The 19162-nt window shown below is 44.3% G+C and overlaps 1 non-coding gene across 1 annotated transcript; it reads left to right on the top strand.

Moving 5' to 3' along the window:
* Window positions 1–13417: 13417 nt before the first annotated feature.
* Trnas-uga lies at window positions 13418–13499 on the top strand. Its single transcript has one exon. It is a non-coding gene; the product is annotated as a tRNA-Ser (tRNA).
* The last annotated feature ends 5663 nt before the right edge of the window (window positions 13500–19162 follow it).

Consider the following 19162-nt stretch of genomic DNA (forward strand, 5'->3'; position numbering starts at 1 on the left):
TTTAAATCCTGGACAGTTTTGTTCAATTCCTTCACCTGTTTGGTTGTGTTTTCCTATAATTCTTTAAGGGATTTTTGTGTTTCCTCTTTAAGGACTTCTATTTGTTTACTCGTGTTGTCTCGTATTTCTTTAAGGGAGTTGTTTGTGTCCTTCTTGAAGTCCTCTACCCTCATCATGAAGTGTGATTTTTAAATCCAAATCTTGCTTTTCTGGTTGGGATAGCCAGTATTTGCTTTGGTGGGAAAACTGTGCTCTGATGATGCTAATAGCCTTGGTTTCTGTTGGTTAGATTTCTGCACTTGCCTCTTGCCATCAGGTTGTGTCTGGTGTTAGCTTGTCTTGCTGTCTCTAACAGTGACTTGACCCTCCTGTAGGCCTGTGTGTCACCACTCCTGTAGACCTGTTTTCTTTCAGCTGGATCTGGGAACAGAGAGCTCTGCTCTCAGGTGTTTAGGTGCTCATGGTGACTAGCTTTCAGCTCTCAGTGCAGGTAGAAATCTGAAGGGTCCTGCCTGTGACTGCTCCTAGGTCCCTGTGCCCAGGGGGCACAGATGGCACTAGGTGATTTCCTCTTGTGTCAGGAATGTGGGCAGAAAGTAGTTATTTCCTCTGAGCTCTCAGGAGTATCCGCACTTCTGAGGGTCCAGCTCTTTTCCCCCCAGGGGATTTGGGTGCAGGGAGCTGTGTGACCGGTTCAGTTCCGTTCCAGGCACAGGCAGAAGCCAGCAGGTTCCTGCCATTGACCGCTCCTATATTCCTGTATCCAGCCAGAGGCACTATGCAGTTTCCTCTTGGGCAAGGGATGTGGGCAGAAGTGGGCAGAAGTGGCAGTCTGTCCTGCGGTATCAGGATTGTCCGCACTTCTGGGAGTTCAGCTCTCTCCCATGGGATTTGGGTGCAGGGAGCTGTGGGATGGTAGAACTTTTTTTTAACCAGAGTTTGAGGATTAAAACCAATCACTACCACACCTGGCCACTAATCACTGTGTTTAAAGAGAGAGTGATACCACAACCCTCAGATATTCTGATACAAAAGTTGCAGGGCAAGGTGCAGAACTGAAAACAATATGCTCACCCTTTGCATTCACATGTACTAAACAAAAAGAGAGTGAAATATCAATCTGTGGTTTGTAATTGATGTTTAAATACAAAGAATGGGAGAGTAGAGAGAGGTAGAGTTTCAGTTACAGGGCTGGGGTCTCAGGTAGGCACCCTAAAGAGGAGGAGGGAGAGAGAGAAAAAGCAAGGAGGAGAAGAATGGAGAAACATCTCCATGAGTCTCCATGACTAACAGCACATTCCAGAGTGACATCCCTCCAGAGGACACCAGACTGCTAGTGCAGAAATATCTCAGAGAATTTCAAACAGCAAGTATTTGGAAAGCACAGTTGAGCTAGTAGCTACACTAACCGTAAGAGATTTTGATTAGGGGTAATTCCCAGTAAATAATATCATTGGTTGTGTGTCTTTTATTTAAGGTTAGATGGGGATAAGTTTAATAAATATTATTTTACATTAAAATACTAAGAAAATGAAAGTATACATCAATTCAGTGGACTTGGATACAACTATTAAAATAACCACAATAGCAGAAGAAAACAAAAAAAGACATAATTTTAAGTTATGGTAATCAATGACAAAACATTAAAATCCAATCTAGGCATGAGCCATCAGCTTGTTCAAGACGTTCTTGTCATCTTCATTATTTCTATTCTCTAGTAGAATGCCCTGCTGGTTGAAGTCAGGTTTATTTGCTATTCCGCACAGCGTTATCTCTGACCAAGCAACTCACTTCATAACCAATGAAGTGCAGTAGGAACCATGTTAGCTGCTAGCTGACTGGCAAGCAGGTTCATGATTAGTAGCTTTCATACACAGGCCAGGAATATCTACCTAGGGAATGGTTCCACCTGCAGTGGGCTGGGTCCTCCTAAATCAATTAACAATCAAGACAATCCCCACAAACATCACACACACACACACACACACACACACACACACACACACACACACACACACACCAATCTTATCTAGATAATCCCTCAGTTGAAACTCTCTTCCCAGATGATCTAAGTTGTGTCAAGTTGGCAGTTAAAGCTACCCAGACGGGGTTGGGGATTTAGCTCAGTGGTAGAGTGCTTGCCTAGCAAGCACAAGGCCCTGGGTTCGGTCCCCTAGCACGGCGGTGGGGGGGGGGGCTACCCAGACAACCAAATAATGAAATATTTGACCAAGAAAAAAAAATAAAAGTGAAACTTTGTAAATGTTGTTTTTATTTCCTCAGATGAAGTGATGAGATGAGAGCATACCCAAGATGTGTGAGTAAGCAGTTTAGGCTGAGCCCAGGGCATTTACTTCGCTGTTCTAACTATTCCTAGACCTAAGGCTAGAAGTTTATAACCTCCGTCCAATCTAATCTTCCAAGATGACTAATTCAATCCAGCTTCTCTCTGCTTCTACCTGAATTGCTCTGCCTAGCTTTATACTAACTTTGGCAATATTTTCTAATCTTATGGTTCCTTCTCAGTCTCTGGCTAATTCTGTGTCTAACTCATTCTCTCTGTAACCTATCTGTGTAAAACTGTCCCAGTAAAACTACCATACATACACACCACACACCTATTTCTCTCTCACACTGCTTCTCTTCCTGTGTTATTCTCCTGTGAGTTAGATAGATCCTGTCTCTCACTCTGACTTCTGTCAAATCTTTCTCTGATTTGTCACTTTGTCTGTCCTTCAGTTAGATGTCACTTTCAAACATGGCTGCTTCCATCTACAAACTAACCTTACCTTCATTGTTAGGGATTAAAGGTGGATACTAAGGGCATGTCTGTCTGTATTCCAGCCAGATCCAGGGTATGTCTGCATTCTGGCTGGATCATATCTTTAGACATGGTTTCTTGCTAGAGCAGCCATGTTGCTGGATTAAAATTCCTCTACAAAACTTATATACCTATATACCTTGACAAGTTCATATACATATGTAATGTATTTTGGTTAGTTTTACACACACCACCATTACCTTCTCCCATTCCTCTCCCTGTCCAGTGAATCCTAACCCTAACCCAACCTCTAACCCTTCACTCCCATCCTAACTCCTTCCTTTCACCCTAACCAGGCATGTACATGGTACACATGTACACATACAGGCAAAGCACTCAGACACAGACACATGGAATAAAATAAATCTTATTAAGGCAGATAAAACTGATGTACTGGTTGTTAAATAACCAGTGCTTGAAGGCCAAAGCCAAATAAAAACATAAAAAAGCTAAGAAGATAACCAATATTTTGATGCTCAGCTTCCACAATAAGCCAAGATCCTTCAAAGAGGACCTTGAAACTTGGGCCAGTCACCTGTCCTCTTCATCAGAAAGACTGAGACCCAAGGTTGAGTTCTAACCAGTGTGCGTCCTACTGTTGAGAGCCACTGGAAAGGAAATGAGATGGTGACTAATATTTCTGAGGGAAATGACATGGTCAAGGAAACCTTGACCCATCCCAGCAGGAAGCACAAGAAGGAAGGGGGAAAAGGCCAGGGAGTAAAAGGGTTCCTTGTGAGGCACTAAAATTAACTCCTGAAATGTTCTTAAGTAACTAAACACAATAAGAGAACGGCTTATTGGGATGGAGAGATGGCTCAATGGTTAAGAGCACTGACTGCTCTTCCAGAGGTCCTGAGTTCATTTCCCAGCAACCACATGGTGGCTCACAACCCTCTGTAATTGGATCCGATGCCCTCTTCTGGTGTGTCTGAAGACAGGTACAGTGTACCCATATGCTTAAAATCTTTTAAAAAAAATTAAAAAGGGCTTATTTTTGGCCAACTCTTATTACTAAGCACCCAACAGAAAAACCTGAGAAATTCTAGCAAGTCTCTGGTCACACCATGGTGTCCTAACTCACAGGCATGAGAAGTCTATTTCCCAGTCCCACTGACTCCTAGAAATGTACCAGCGAGCCTGTTTTGACTAGCTACCACTGCTTTTTTGATGCACAAGGCACGTGTGTGTGTGTGTGTGTGTGTGTGTGTGTGTGTGTGTGTGTGTGTGTGTGTGTGTGAGAGAGAGAGAGAGAGAGAGAGAGAGAGAGAGAGAGAACCCTCTGATAAAGATGAACTTCTTGGGCTGTTCATACCTGGAAACCTAGTACTCCAGAAGCTGAGGCAAGAGGATTATAAACTCAACAGCAGCCTGGGCTGAATGAGCCCATGTTCAAAAAAACAACAAACGTAACTTCTTATGTAAGTCTGCTTGCAGGATAAAAATATCAGTATAAATATTCTAACTACTAAAATAAGGAAACAAACTTTAAAAGTATACATTCTAATTACTAATAGGCTTTGTACATTAGGGATTATCTAAAAGCCAGCCTCTATAAAGAAAATAAATAAGTAAAAACACTAGGTCTGCAGATGAAGGTCAAGTCCTGAGACCTGTGATAGCAGTTGTATGAAGATGTCTGTGCTACTTAAATGCCTCAGGGGTTGAGGCCCTCCAACTCTCTGTGTAACCCAAGATAATCTCGTGCAGTTTTATGGCTGCTGAGGATCAGACCCAGGGTCTTTTCCACACTAGCTATACTTACTAAGCTGTGTCCCAGCCCTTTCTCTTTAATTTTAACTCTTCTGACAGTAGAATTAAAGATCTGACTTCTTTTTAGCAGACTGACAACTGACTAACTATGGGCCTGTTGTTTTGGTTGGTTAGTGTTGGGTTTGGTTTTGTCTGTGTTTGTTCTTTGTTTGCTTTCAACAGGATCCGGAAGTTGCTATATAGCCCGAGAGGCCTTGAACTTCTGACCCCCCTGTCTTACGAAATGGGAGTACAGGCACACATCTGTTGCTAAGAAGCTGTTTTTTATTTTACATAAACTCTGAAGACATAAAACAAGGAGTCCACAGGCTTTTAAGAGACTACCTATCAGACCAGCCAGAGCTACACAGAGAGAGGCTCTGTTTCCAAAACGCATGAAAAATAAAATAAGACAATCTAGTTCCAAGACCAAAATCAGCTGTACCCACCCCAGGATATGCCTTTCAAGGGACTGGTTCTTACAGAAGCCATCTGGAAAAATCACATTCCTTGCTCCTGGGGTGATTTTCATTAAGAAAAATACTTAAAGCTCTAACTAAAACAGCACTATTTTTAAAGGATGTAAAAACTACAACAGATTGTGTTGGCTGGCCTACCACTCTAAATTCCTTAGCCAGTGTTGTAATAAAAAAATGAAAGCTGGGCCTGGTGGCAAATGACTATAGTTCCCACACTTGAGAGGTGCAGCCAGGAGAATTAGCAATTCAAGGCTGTCCTCAGCTACATAGTGAACTGAAGGCCAGCCTGGGCTACAATGAAACCCTCTCTCAAAAGAAACAAAAACAAAACAACAGCCCCATCCCACCCCACCCCACACCCCCACCCCCAGAAAAGAAAGTACATCAGATTTCTTATTGTCCTAACAGGGAAAGATCTTTGGGTTCCCAAACACCGCCTGTTTTGTTTTTATTAACATATATCAGTTATATAAAATAATCAGTTTAATTATGACATTTGTGTGTGACTATATATGGAGTAGGTGTGGTCTTGCTGGAGTGGGTATGTCAATGTGGGTATGGGCTTAAAGACCCTCATCCTATTTGGAAGCAAACAGTCTTCCAGTAGCCTTCAGGTAGAGATGTAGAACTCTCAGCTTCTCCTACACCATGTCTACTTGGATGCTGCCATGTTCCCACCTTGATGATACTGGAGTTAACCTCCGAACCTGTAAGCCAGCCCCAATTAAATGTTGTCCTTTGTAAGAGTTGCCTTGGTCATGGTGTCTCTTCACGGCAGTAAAACCCTAAGATAGATAGATAGATGATAGATAGATAGATAGATAGATAGATAGATAGATAGATAGATGATAGATAGATAGAGAGATAGATGATAGATAGATAGATAGATAGATAGATATCCTTTGATTAAATCCTAATACTTTCTCTAATTCCCATCTCAATTGTAGCTAAGTAGATATAAATATTAAAGAGAAATACAGGAAAGGCAAATATCTATGTCCTACTTTATTTTTCTATTGCTGTGATTAAAAACTGACCAAAAGCAACTTGAAGAAAGGGTTTATTTCAACTTACAGGTTATATAGCCCATCAGTGAGAAAAGCCAAGGTGGAAACTCAAGCCAGGAGCCTGTAGCAGAAACCACAAAGGACTGCTACCTAGCGGCTTGCTCATGGGCTCCCTAGCAGCTCCCTTTCTTAGACAACCCAGGCCCACCTCCATCAATTAGCAGTTTTAAAAAATGCCCAACAGACATGCTCGAAGCCCTATCTGACCGGTGCAATTCTTCAACTGACCTCTTCCCAGTGTGTCAAACTGATGTTTGAAGCTATGACATGCACATAAATATAGCCAAACTGGATGTATAGCAATGCTGTAAAACTTCACATGAGACTTATCATTTTGGGAACCATTCCATTATTCTGTTTTTACATTTATTTATTTTACTTTATGTGTGCAAGTGTTTGGCCTGCATGTTTAGACTGTGTGTGTGTGTGTGTGTGTGTGTGTGTGTGTGGGTGTGTGTATAACTGGTGCCCACAAAGGTCAATAGTGATGGATACCCTGGAGTTACAGATGGCTGTCAGCTGCCATGTGGGTTCTGAAAAATCAAACCTGGAAAAGCAGCAAGTGTTCCTAATCACTGAGACATCTCTCCAGTTCCACCACTATCTTACTTTTGGTTTTGACCTTAAACTCTAATACTCTTCTGTCCACCTCCTGAACGATGGCTACCACAGTCAGTTTTCACCTTTGATATTTGACCCCTCTTAAATCTGCTCTGGTCTTCCAGAGGTCAGCAGTTCCAGGTCAACATAATATTCGCTACTGGCTTCTCAACCCATCTTAAGACCAAGCACCTATACCTTCAATTTCTTCCCATTGAATCAAACACCAAGAGATTTCTAGCTGGGCATGATGGCGTGCACCTTTAATCCCAGTGTTTGGAAGGGAAAGACAGGTGAATCTCTGCTGAGTTCAAGGCCAGCCTGGACTACATAGTGAGTTTCAGAGCAGCCAGAGCCCCATAGTGAGAGCCTGTCTCAAAAGTTAAAAGAAGAGGTTTCTATGAAATCCAAAGCTAAGTAGAGGCAACACTCCCGACTTGAACCACTACAGAAGATAAAGACCTCCACCCTACTCCCCAGTTAATACTGACGGGGAGATGGGAAGAGTGAAGTAGATGAAGACCCTCCTGGAGACAAGAGGTTTTTAATTAATATTCCATGAAAGTAAAAATATGTCTCTTCCTTCATCAGTAATGTATGAGATGTGCCCTTCCTTCTATTCTTATCACAAGGACAAAACTCTGACAGGTTCTGGCCAATACTCTGATGTTCCCAAAAGTGAACTGGCTACTGGTGTGTATCTAAACATGAGAAAAAATGATTACATGACAAATAAAATTGTCTTTTAACTTTGTGTGTGCGCGTGCCTGTGTGCGTGCCTGTGCGTGCGTGTGTGTGTGCGTGTGTGTGTGTGCGCGCGTGTGTGTGCGCGCGTGTGTGTGCGTGTGCACGCACAGGAAGTTACCCTTAGAATCTACGAGAGGATGTCAGATCCCCCAAAGCTGGAATTACAGTTAGGAACCACACCCAATGCGGGTGCTGGGTAGTGAATTCTGCAAGAACAGTACACATTCTTGATGGCTGAGCCATCCTCTAGTTCCAAAAAGTCTTTTTATAAGTATCATCCACATGCCTACTGGAAAATTACAAAAAGAAAGAGTACTTAGCAACCTGATAAAACTCTATTTCCTCCTCTAATTCAGGACAACTTCAGTCTCTTGTAATCAGTACTGTCCTCTTCTCCTTGACCCACTTCTCCTCTTTAAAGCTTTTGCCTGAGAGCCTGTGTCCCATGACTCGTTTTTCATCCTCTAGTCATTGGGAGCACAAGTTACCTCATATCTCATATCAGTGACAATGTCTGTCAACACATAACTGTACTCTTCGCCTTCAGAATCTATAAATTTGGAGGGAGGGGTCTGCTCTGTATTTTTTTTCAGATTATAATAACATCTTTTCTCCTTCCCCTTTCTAAACCCTCCCATACATGCCTCCTTGCTCTTTTTCAAACTCACGATGTGGAGGTTTGAATAGAAAATGGCCCCCATAGGCTCACAGGAAGTGGCTCTATTAGGAAGTGTGTGGTCTTGTTGGAGGAAGTGTGTCACTTGGGGTGGGCTTTGAGGTTTCAGCTACTCAGGCCAGGCCCAGTCTCTCTTCCTACTGCCTGCCAATCCAAATGTAAAACTCAGCTCCCTCTCCAGCACTATGTTTGTCTGTACACTGCCATGCTTCCCGCCATGATGATAATGGACTAAACCTCTGAACCAGTAAGCCAGCCTCAACTCAATGTTTTCTTCACAGCAATAGAAACCAACACATATGTGGCCTCTTCTCTCGTTTTTATTAAATGTGTAAGTGGGGGGAAGGAGGCATAATCTTTTCAGGACTGGCCATTTGGTAATTAGTATGCTCATTCCTGAGGAAAGCTGTTTCTCCTGCTCTTGGAATTCCTCAGTTGCCTGTGGTTCATGGTGGTGTGGAGAAGTCTCACATTAGCATGACCATTTCCCTCAGTTGCCTGTGGTTCATAGTAGTGTGGAGAGTCTCACATTAGCATGACCATTTCCTTGTCCATACGTTAGCATGTCTATTGCCTTCCTTGTTCGGCTCGTGTTTAGGCAGTCATGCTGGTGATACTTTGTGGGTGTAGCTTCTGATATTCCAAGGAGACTCAATCTGGGCACAGTCCCTATCCCTCTGGCTCTTACGCTCTCTCTGTCCTCTCTTCTGCAATGCTCCCTGAGCTGTGTTCAGGATTTAGTTATGTTGTAGATGTAGCATTGGGACTGGGCTCCAGAACTCTTCCCTTTACCAATTATGAATTTCTGTTATGGTCTTGGTCTGTTGCAAGGAGAAATTTCCTTGATGAAGAATGAGTACCACACTTACCTGAGTACAGGACGACAAACATTCAGAATGCAATTAGGGATAATGCCAGTTTAGTAAAAAGTGGTAGTTACAGGCTCTCCTCCAAGATCCATGACTGCACATTCTGTGGGTAATTGGCCAGATTTCCAGTAACTTGTGTTACTTTAAACCACTAACTTTATGGTGATTTTTTTATGTGGCAGCAAAAAAGTACTATAAAGCACATACTAATTCCTTAACCAGAAGCAGCCAGAACACACTGTGTAATAGCTAAGGAAGTTTCTGTTAATGGTGGGTGGGTGGAGCTCCTTAAATGCAATTGTCACTCAAGAATGGATGCTGGGATAAAGAGGAGCGAAAGTTATGCACCTCAGAAATACTCTGTAGTGGGTAAAGAGCTTACTGCACACGCATCAGAACCTGACTTCAGATCTCCAGCAACCCAGCAACCCAGCAACCCCAGAGTTGGGCGTGGGGTAGAGACTAGCCGCTGCAGGTGGGGAGTGCTACTTGCTAGCCAATCAATCTAACCAGTAATCGTATAGCGATGTGAATAAGAATGCCCCCTACAGGTTCATGTAGTTGAATGTTTGGTCCCTAGTTGATGGAACTGTCTTGGAAAGGACGTGGAATTGTGACCTCGTTAGAAGAGGTGTGTCACTGATGGTGGGCTTTGAGGCCTAGTTGGTGTAAGTCTCTGAGTCTCTCTCCCTCTCCCTCCTTCCCTCTCTCCGCCTCTAACTTTCGGATAAGATGTGAGCTGTCAGCTACTGCTGCAGTGCCATGCCTGCCTAACTGCTACCATGCTCCCACGATGACGGCCACAGACTCACCCTCTGAAACTGTAAGTGAGGCCCCAATTAAATGCTTTCTTAAATAAGTTGCCTTGGTCATGGTGTTTCTTCACAACAACTGAGATAAGACGGGTTCAAAGTTTAGTAGGAAACTGCCTCAGAATATATCAGATGAAAAACATTTTTTTAATTAATAAAAAAGGTCCAGAGAATGAAAGGGGAAGACTCCCAAAGTTGTCTCTGACACACACACACACACACACACACACACACACACACACACACACACCACATACAAGTAGGCATGCATATACCACACACACACACACACACAATCTGACATCACATATACCGTCAACATTCAATCCACCGCTCTGTTAGCTTTGTTTACTGTTATATAAGTCTTCCTTATTTAGTCTACTGTACTAAAGGTTAACAAAGAACAATGAGGATTAAAAAGAATTTAAAACAAACCATATGACTTTCATTTAATTTTAATTTTTAAAGAGACTGTCTTGTCCAGGCTGGAATGTAGTGATTATTCACACCATTTAACTAATTTAACTACTATTTAAACTAATTTTATATGTTGTCGCCTTGAATCTCCTACTTATTAACTAAGTAACCTTCTGCAAACAACTCATGGAACAGTTTCCCCTGAATAAATGAAAGGCTTAGAGTAGCCCTTAATGTTTCTTCTGCTATGATTTCTATGATTTTATAAAATGTCCCCATAAAATGTCCCCAGAAAGTGGATTTGATGCCTTTGTTTTGTTTTGTTTTGTTTTGTTTTGTTTTTTGAGTAGCCCAGGCTATCCTAGAATTTATTCTGCAGACCAGACTGGCTCGAACTCAGAGATCCACCTGCCTCTGCCTCCTGAGTGCTGGGATTAAAGGTGTGCACCACCATAAATGGCCCAGATGTATCTTTTTAATAGTCATCATGGCCAACAGTAGTGGCACATGCCTGCAGGCTGAGGCAGGAGGATTGCTCCAAGTCCAGGGGTTCTGGACTATAGTTGCTATGCTTATCAGGTGTCAGAACTAAGTCTGACATCAACGTGGTGACCTCACTGGAGCAGGAGACTAACAGTCTGCTAAGAAATAGTGAGGCAGGAAACCTGAGTGGATCCGAATCCCAGTCTAATCAGTAGTTGGATGGAGCCTGTGAATAATCACTGCATTCCAGCCCGGATGCGAGAGTCTCTTCAAAAATTAAAACTAAGTGAAAGTCACATGGTTATATACACATGTATATATACAGTTTTTTAAAAGGTCAGCAAGGTGTCTCGGAAGGTAAAGGTGCTTGCCACACAAGACCAGCAATCTGAAGTAATCCCTAGAACCCCCGAGAACGTGAGAGAAGAAAACCAGCTCCACAAAGTTGTCCTCTGACCTGGCTGGGGGGGGCGAGCACAGGGTGCACATGCATACACACACACACACAGACACACACACACACACACACACGAACTGGAGTTACACATAGAAGCTATCATGTGGGTGCTGGGAATCAAACCCAGGGCCTCAGGAAATGTAACCCTCATGCTCTTAATCACTGAACCAACTCTCCAGTCACTGATATTTCATTTTTTACAAAGAAAATTTCCCTCCATTGTTCTCAATTATACATTAATTTTAAATATAGACTCTCTCACTCTGCAGTCTTGACTTCTCCTAAAACAAAAGCAAGCCATAAATCTCAAGGGGAAACGTTATTACTTTGAATTGGGGCCTCTCTATGTGGCCAGGCTGGCCTTCAACACTCAATCCTCTTGTCTCAACCTTGTCGGAAGCAAAATTTTTGATTGAAAATTTTAATCATCAATTCTCATTATTGCCAATCTAAAGTGAAAAGCAATCTTAAGAGGGCAGTGAGCAATTAAAGACAACTTTTAATAAGTACAGAGATCACCCTGGTGAACGATGAGGTGGAGGACCTTCGATACAAATATGTCACCCTCATTTATGCCCAATATGAGAATGGTAAGGATGACTATGTAAAGGTCCTACCCGGGCACCTAAAGTTAAGACCCTATTATCCCGGAACCACAGAGGCAAAGCCTTCATCATGGGTGATCAGATCTCCTTCGCTAATTACAATTTGCTGATATACCAAGGCCTGGTACTTAGTCGCCTAAACACCTTCCTCCACCCCCCAAGTCCCCAATTCTCCTATGTGGCACTTCTCAGAGCCCAAGATCAGGCTTTCCTGTCCTTCCTCAGGCATGTGAACCATCCCAGCAACAGTGAGGGTGAGGGTCAGGGAAAACAGCTGGACCCCCTTTTTCCAGGAAGAGTTTGTAAGACAGGGGAAAAATAAATATTACCTTAAATTTAAAGATAATAAATCATTCATCTGAGTGAATGATCCAAAGGGATCAGTACAAGAAAAAAATGATCAAGATACAGAAAAGAAAAAAGGCAAGATTGTATTCTATGTGGAAGCACGTGTAGAATCAGAGAAGATAAAACCCTATAGGCTTAGCAAGGTTAATTGGGACAAAAAGCCAAGAGTGACTGTCATAAGCAGGACAAAAGTCATGCCATTTGGTCTGGGACCTTACTGTACCCCACTTGATCACCTGGAAAGCTTCACCCTTGGGGTCCCGGGATACACTGTCTGTCACGTGGCAACACACGTTAAGAAAGGAAAAAAGAAAGCTGATGAATTGGGTCAAAAAAAAATAAGTTATCTTTTTGAGTTGATATATTTCAATATTTAAAAATGAAGAAATTTTAAAGAGTTTATCTTAAAACTTGATAAATTAAAAACATTTTTGACTGGGTCAAACATGTATTACTTTGGGCTGTGACCTCAGTCAATAACTGCCCATGATCATTCCAAAGATTAAATTATAATTTAGCCCTCTGGGGTTTGAATGTACCTATGTATTTTAATTATATTTGGTGCATACTATAAATAATAAATGGTACAAATATATTTCCAAAAAAAAAAAAAAAAAAAAAAAGAAAAGGTGTCAAGAAAGTCCACACACCTATCCAGAGGTCGCTCAACACCTCCACTCCCGGCCTCCTCCTGAGAAACAAGCCCTTCGCGGGGAATTCAAACAGGGTGGACCGGGCGCGGGTAGGAGCTGCGCGTGCGCGCTGAGGTGGCCGCCCACCCGCAAGCCGCCGCGCTTCCGACTGCCGTCCGACCGGCTTGAGCCCGCCCACGAGGCCGTGCACAAAAAGAAAAACAAAAAGCACGTAGGGCGGCCCCCACGTTCGCGCTGAACGGTAACGAATGCGGACCTAACGCTCCCCCAGCCGATAGCCGCGGCTGTCCTCACTTCCGAGTGTGCGGGCCCTCCACACGCAGTGAGACAGCCCTATGGTTCACGGCTATCTCTTGGCGCCGCTGGGAAAAGCGGGAGGGCAAGAGCCAGGTCTGCGACCAGAAACCAGGTTAGGTGGTGGCTCCCCAAACGCAGCAAGGACGGGGCTGTAGGACCCGAATGGACCCCCTTTTCTCTCTCTCCCCATCCACACTGAAGCCCCAGCCACTCCCATGTCCCAGCCGCCCTACCCAAAGGAGCTGCGAGTCACTGCAGGCCCCGCCCACGCGGCCCTGGCGCGCGTGCACTGGTTGTTACACTAAAGTGTCTCCGCCTTAGCTTCTTCCCCGTAGCAGCGATGGCCGAGTGGTTAAGGCGTTGGACTTGAAATCCAATGGGGTCTCCCCGCGCAGGTTCGAACCCTGCTCGCTGCGGAAGCGGGTGCTTCACATTTTTAGCTCTTTTAAAAATACAGGACTACTTCAACCCGTAATCTTCCCACCGCATGTCCCGCATTTGCAATTATAGAATGCCTAAAGATCATTAAATGTCAGTGCTCCGAGCTACCCTGCTCATGTCTCATGTCGTGGGAAGAAATCTTCTCTCCTAAAACGAAAGAAAGCAGGTGTAGAACCTTGGTGTTAATACGAAGGACAGACTCGAAAAATAGAAATATGAACGCTGAATACTGATGTAAATCTCTGGGCTTTCCCAGGATAGCAAGCTATTGTCCAAGTGTAACTAAGGTGGTGTGAAATGGGGAGTTTTTTAAAAATAGTTCTACTTGTAACGTACGCTAAAGTCCACATAGCGCATGTAGCCATTGCGCGTGTTCTGCCTTTTGACGCAGGTTTCACTCTATTTGCCTAGTTAGATCCCAAATTTTTGGATGCAAGACATCTGCCCGCAGCACTGAGATCCCAGAGAGGCCAGCGCTACCCAGGCACTGGGCGCGCTTGAAAGGATGCTAGTGGTGCAGTTGCATTGCCAAATGCAAACTCATCACTGGTTAGAAACACTCCCTGGTGTTGTGTGGCTCTTTCTCCTGAAGTCAGGAGAGAGATTCGAGAAGCAAGGGAAAATTACAAAGCCCAAGAGGCTGAGAGAGCTACAGTTGGAGGGGAGAGATTCTGGTGGAGCCGTCTGCAAACTGATCAGGGAGCCCCAGCATAGATTCTACCCTGTAGAGGAAAAGGCAACAGAGAGAAAGATGCTAGCAGGTGTTATGATCTCTAACTGGTAAGATGGGGGGGGGGGGGGGTTAATAGGGTTTGCTGAATCGGTAATTGATTATTTATGCCTCACTCCTTATCTTAGTGTTTCTGTTCCTGCACAAACATCATGACCAAGAAGCAAGTTAGGGAAAGGTTTTATTCAGCTTACATTTCCACATTGCTGTTCATTACCAAAGGAAGTCAGTACTGGAACTCAAGCAGATCAGGAAGCAGGAACTGACGCAAAGGCCATGGAGGGGTGCTGCTTACTGGCTTGCTTCCCCTGGCTTCCTCAGCTTGCTCTCTTATAGAACCCAAGACTACCAGCCCAGCGATGGCACCACCCACAATGGGCTGGGTCCTCCCGCCTTGATCACTACTAGTTGAGAAAATACCTTACAACTGGGTCTCATGGAGGCATTTCCTCACGGGAGGCTCCTTTCTCTGTGATAACTCTAGCTCATGTCAAGTTGACATACAAAACCAGCCGCTACACCCCTTTAACAGGATAAATCAAGACTACAAAGATGAATTTCAAGACAAGACCCCTGCTTGCCTGAAAGGTGTTCCCCTCTTTTTCTTTTGAATTATTGATAGGCCTCCCAGCGTCACATGCTAACGAGTGTCTTTGGATGTTTTCTATGTTCACATGCAACTAAAACATCCTTTAGTCTCTTGCCTTCACTTCTGTTCCTTCATTTGGAGACGGGGTCTACTCTCTCTAGAGGACTTCATCTCCACTAAAATACAAATAAATATTATTTTATGTAGCTATCTATTTTTGAGATTGGAATTTTTTATGTAGCTCTGGCTGCCTGAAAGTCACTAAGCAGACCAGCGGGTCTCAAAGTCACAGAAATCCACCTGCCTGGGTTTCCCACGTGGTGGGATCTGTGCCACCATATTTTATTTCACGTGTGTATATATATACACATATATATATGTGTGTGTGTGTGTGTGTGTGTGTGTGTGTGTGTGCGCGTGCACATATACCTCGCATATGCAAGAAGTTATGACCTGTTCAGGCTCCACTTCCCCACTTGTAATAGCGTAGTCAACCTTCTGTCACAACTGGTGGATCCTGAGATGGGAAGGGAGGCCGGAACAGCTGGCAGTGGTGTTGGTTCGGTGTGGAAGCAGTGAAAGCTCACTTCAGATAATGGAAGCTTAAAAAGGAAACTTGGTTTTCTGAGCACTCAGGAAGGCGGCCAGTTCAGGATCTGAACTGAGTTTCGGATGGGAGATGTTATGTTTTTATAGGATGGGAACAGACAGAAAGCGAGGGCAGAGCTGGGGGGAGCCACAGTGTCATCCAATTGTATCTTGACATTATGGGTTAAGCGAGGGAGTACCCGTTGTAGACTGGGCTGTATCCAGGGCACCAGGATCTTTGATTCACTCTCCTAGACACCAGGCCGGGAGCTCAGAGTGACAAGGGGACAAAGGAGCAGTCAGCGACGTGCAGTTTAATTGGGGAACAACAGGCAGTTGGTCTTATATTTTTACAACTAATGCAATAACAGCATTCAATAACAGCAATTTCCACATGTTTTACCAGTTAACAGACAATTAAGAAAATGTTTGAAGAAGTGGAATAGGTGTTCGTTCCTAGGCCTGGGGACATGAACTTGTTTGACCCTGCCAGCAAGGTGTCCTTGAGATGTCTGGACTCAGACAACTGTTTACAACAGAAGTTGTTGGGCTATAAGGAAGTCCCTAGCTCCCCCAGGGCCTGGCACCTTGAATGTAGTTTCTCCCTATGAAGAAATAGAGTCTGAAAAGACAAGGGTAGTACTTAGAATAAGTTTATTTTGCTTATTCCCAGAGGTTGATCCACAGGCTGTGGGTGAGCATGGTGACTTAGGAGGTGGCTTCAGTGAGACAGCTCAGTTTAATCGGGGAACAAAAGATGTCTAAACCTTTCGTGGGTGAGTAGGGGCTATGACATGAGTGAACATCATTGGCCAGGCAGGGCCAGGGTCCTAGGGATGCCTCATTTGCATAAGTAGGAATCCCAGATACTATTGGACATGAATGACCTAATAAGGGGAGAGGAAGTTTAATCAAGCTACTGGCTACATGGCCTCTGGAGCAGGGGGAGGGGCAAAAGTTGGGGCACCAGGACATGAAGTCCCAGGGCAGGAGTGAGCATTCCTACACCTCCTGATCTCAGGATGAGGTTTACCAGTGTAAGGGTCCATGATTCATGGAGAATGATACCCCTGACACACATACTATGTAAACACAGAGTGTTCCATTCTGCAAAAGTCGAGCATGCTGGAGTCTCCAAGAGAGAGAGGCACCCCAGTGAGCTTGCAGGCCTGATTTAAAGCACAGCAGGGAATTCTGGGGTAGGTGAGCTCTAGGTTATCTGTTGGGTCCACCTCTACAGACATTCCATTGCAGGGTGTGGGGCCTGGAAACTTGCTGGGGGTGGGGGTCTGGAAACTGTTGTGAAGTAGTTGAGGAAGCCAGAAACTGCTGTTGACCCACTGTCCTGCTTCAGTCCCGAGCTGAAGGCCCGAGCCTGGGTTTTTCCTATTAGTAATTGACTTGCCTGGACTTGCCCAGTTTTTAGGCCTAGTCTCTTTAACTGCCAATTCGAAGTTTGTTGTGGAATCTGCCTCGCCTTTTCATGAGGTTTGGACACACCTCAACCCTCCCCTTGCTCCAGGCCTGCTCCCCGCCCCCATTCCCATGGCTCCCAGGCTTCACAGTTGTGAGACACTGCTTTTGGGTGCTGGGGACCAAACCTGATTCATCTGCAAGAGTAGCAAGTACCCTAACCACTGAGCCATCTCTCAGTTGGCTATTTCTTCTCATTTTGAATCTCAGTGTGAAGAGATTCTTCACACTGTCTCTGCCCAACACAGAGAAGGTGAAGGAACCACACTCTCACTTTCCCATCCCCCACAACACCCCTGCATACCCATCCAGCTTGTCAGATGTGCCGTCCTCCAATTTCCAATCAGAAGCTATCAATACACAAAGCAGGTAGGGTCTTTAATCCCAGCATTTGGAAGGCAGAGGCAGGCAGTCTTTGAGGCCAGCCTGGTCTACAGAGGGAGTTCCAGGACATTCAGGGCTGTAGGGTAGTAATCCACCCTGGTGATGGACAGATGCAGTATGGTGACTGTAGATCCCAACCCCACACCAACCCCTCGTGGGCCTCTGTAGCTGACTCTTCCTCACCCCGCTAAAAGCAGCAGCACCTGTGACACTCAGGGTGGTTGACTGATGAGCAGTGGGACAGCAGCCTGTGAGTTAGTGGTTCCTATTTAAATCATCTCCCATCTTTATTTTTCCTTCCAAATACCAAATATGAATTCTCCCTTGACCCTACCGTCAATGGGTCAGAAAAACCCAAAATCTGTTCCTCAAGTATCACCTCCTAGATAAAGCCTTCCTATAACCTCTTAGACTGAAGCCCCTTTTTTTTTTTTTTTCGGAGCTGGGGACCGAACCCAGGGCCTTGCGCTTGCTAGGCAGGTGCTCTACCACTGAGCTAAATCCCCAACCCCCTGAAGCCCCTTTTAAATTCCTTCATTGCAGAGGTCAGGCTGGGCACAGTGACACATGCCCATATTCCTAGTACCAAAAGGTCTGGGGAAGGAGGATCTTGAGTTGATCCTATCTGTGATGCATAGGAGACTTGGTGTCAATAAATAAATAAATAAATAAATAAATAAATAAATAAATAAAGTCATGTTGCATCATTGATACCCATGTGCCCGTGCCGTGGTTTGGATAACCACACCAAAGCTACTAAACACTGTGGGGAATTAAGAGGGAGTGTGGTGGTTTGAATAGAAATGGCTCCCATAGACTCATGTTTGAATGCTTGGCCCATAGAGAGTGGTGATATTAGGAGGTGTGACCTTGTTGGAGGAACTGCGCCACTGTGGGGACAGGCTTTGAGGTCTCCTACGCTCAAGCTACACCCAGTGGGATACACAGTCTCCTTCTGCTGCCTTTGGATCAGTATGTAGAACTCTCAGCTCCTCCTGTAGCACCATGCCTGCCTGCATGCCACCATGCTTCTCAGCATAATGACAATAGACAAAGCTTCTGAAACTGTAAGCCAGCCCTAATTAAATGTTTTCCTTTATAAGAGTTGCTGTGATTCTGGTGTTTCTTCACACCAATAAAACCCTAACTAAGACAAGGAGAAAGTTTAACTTGACTATGGCGTTTAAACAATGGTAAGCCCTTTGACATGTAAAGCTAAATGAAGCTGGGAGGGTGGGGATCCAGCAAAATGAGACTGTTCCTCTATAAGAAAAGAGCTCAGCTATGATACTAGGTCACTCACACCAGGTAATGCCCTGCACTGCCTTGGACTCTGAAGTGTCCACACCGGAAAGAAAGACCTTACTAGGGCATCTGTCCAACCTGGACTCATACGCTGAACAAAGACCCTTTCTCTAAAACTTACTTCATTCATAACATCAGTTATAAAGACAGAAAGTGACCTGGCGCCACCTCCTTCCACGATAGATGGTGAAATACTGAGAACATATAAAGGAGCCATATCTCTCATCTTAGCATCCCAGACTAGCGTAGAGAATGTACTTTAAATTATGATAAAGGAAAGAATAATTGTAGGCCAGCACACAGGTGTACACTCCACCCGAAAGGAAATGGCAGGAATATTCAGCATGCTGTCCTTCAAAACAATAACAATACAGGCTGAGGTATCCTTTTAAACACTCCTTGCTTTAATGCGAGATCCTTAGGATACAGCATTGCCCAACTAGAATAGTCATACAGATTTGTTTTTATTATTTGCAATTACGTGTATACCTGTGGAGGTATGCGTCCATGATTGCAGTACCCTCAGATTCCAAAAGAGGGCATTGAAACCTCTGGGGCTGGAATTACAG

This window comes from Rattus rattus, chromosome 18 (genome assembly GCF_011064425.1).
Source record: "Rattus rattus isolate New Zealand chromosome 18, Rrattus_CSIRO_v1, whole genome shotgun sequence".
Taxonomy (NCBI): domain Eukaryota; kingdom Metazoa; phylum Chordata; class Mammalia; order Rodentia; family Muridae; genus Rattus; species Rattus rattus.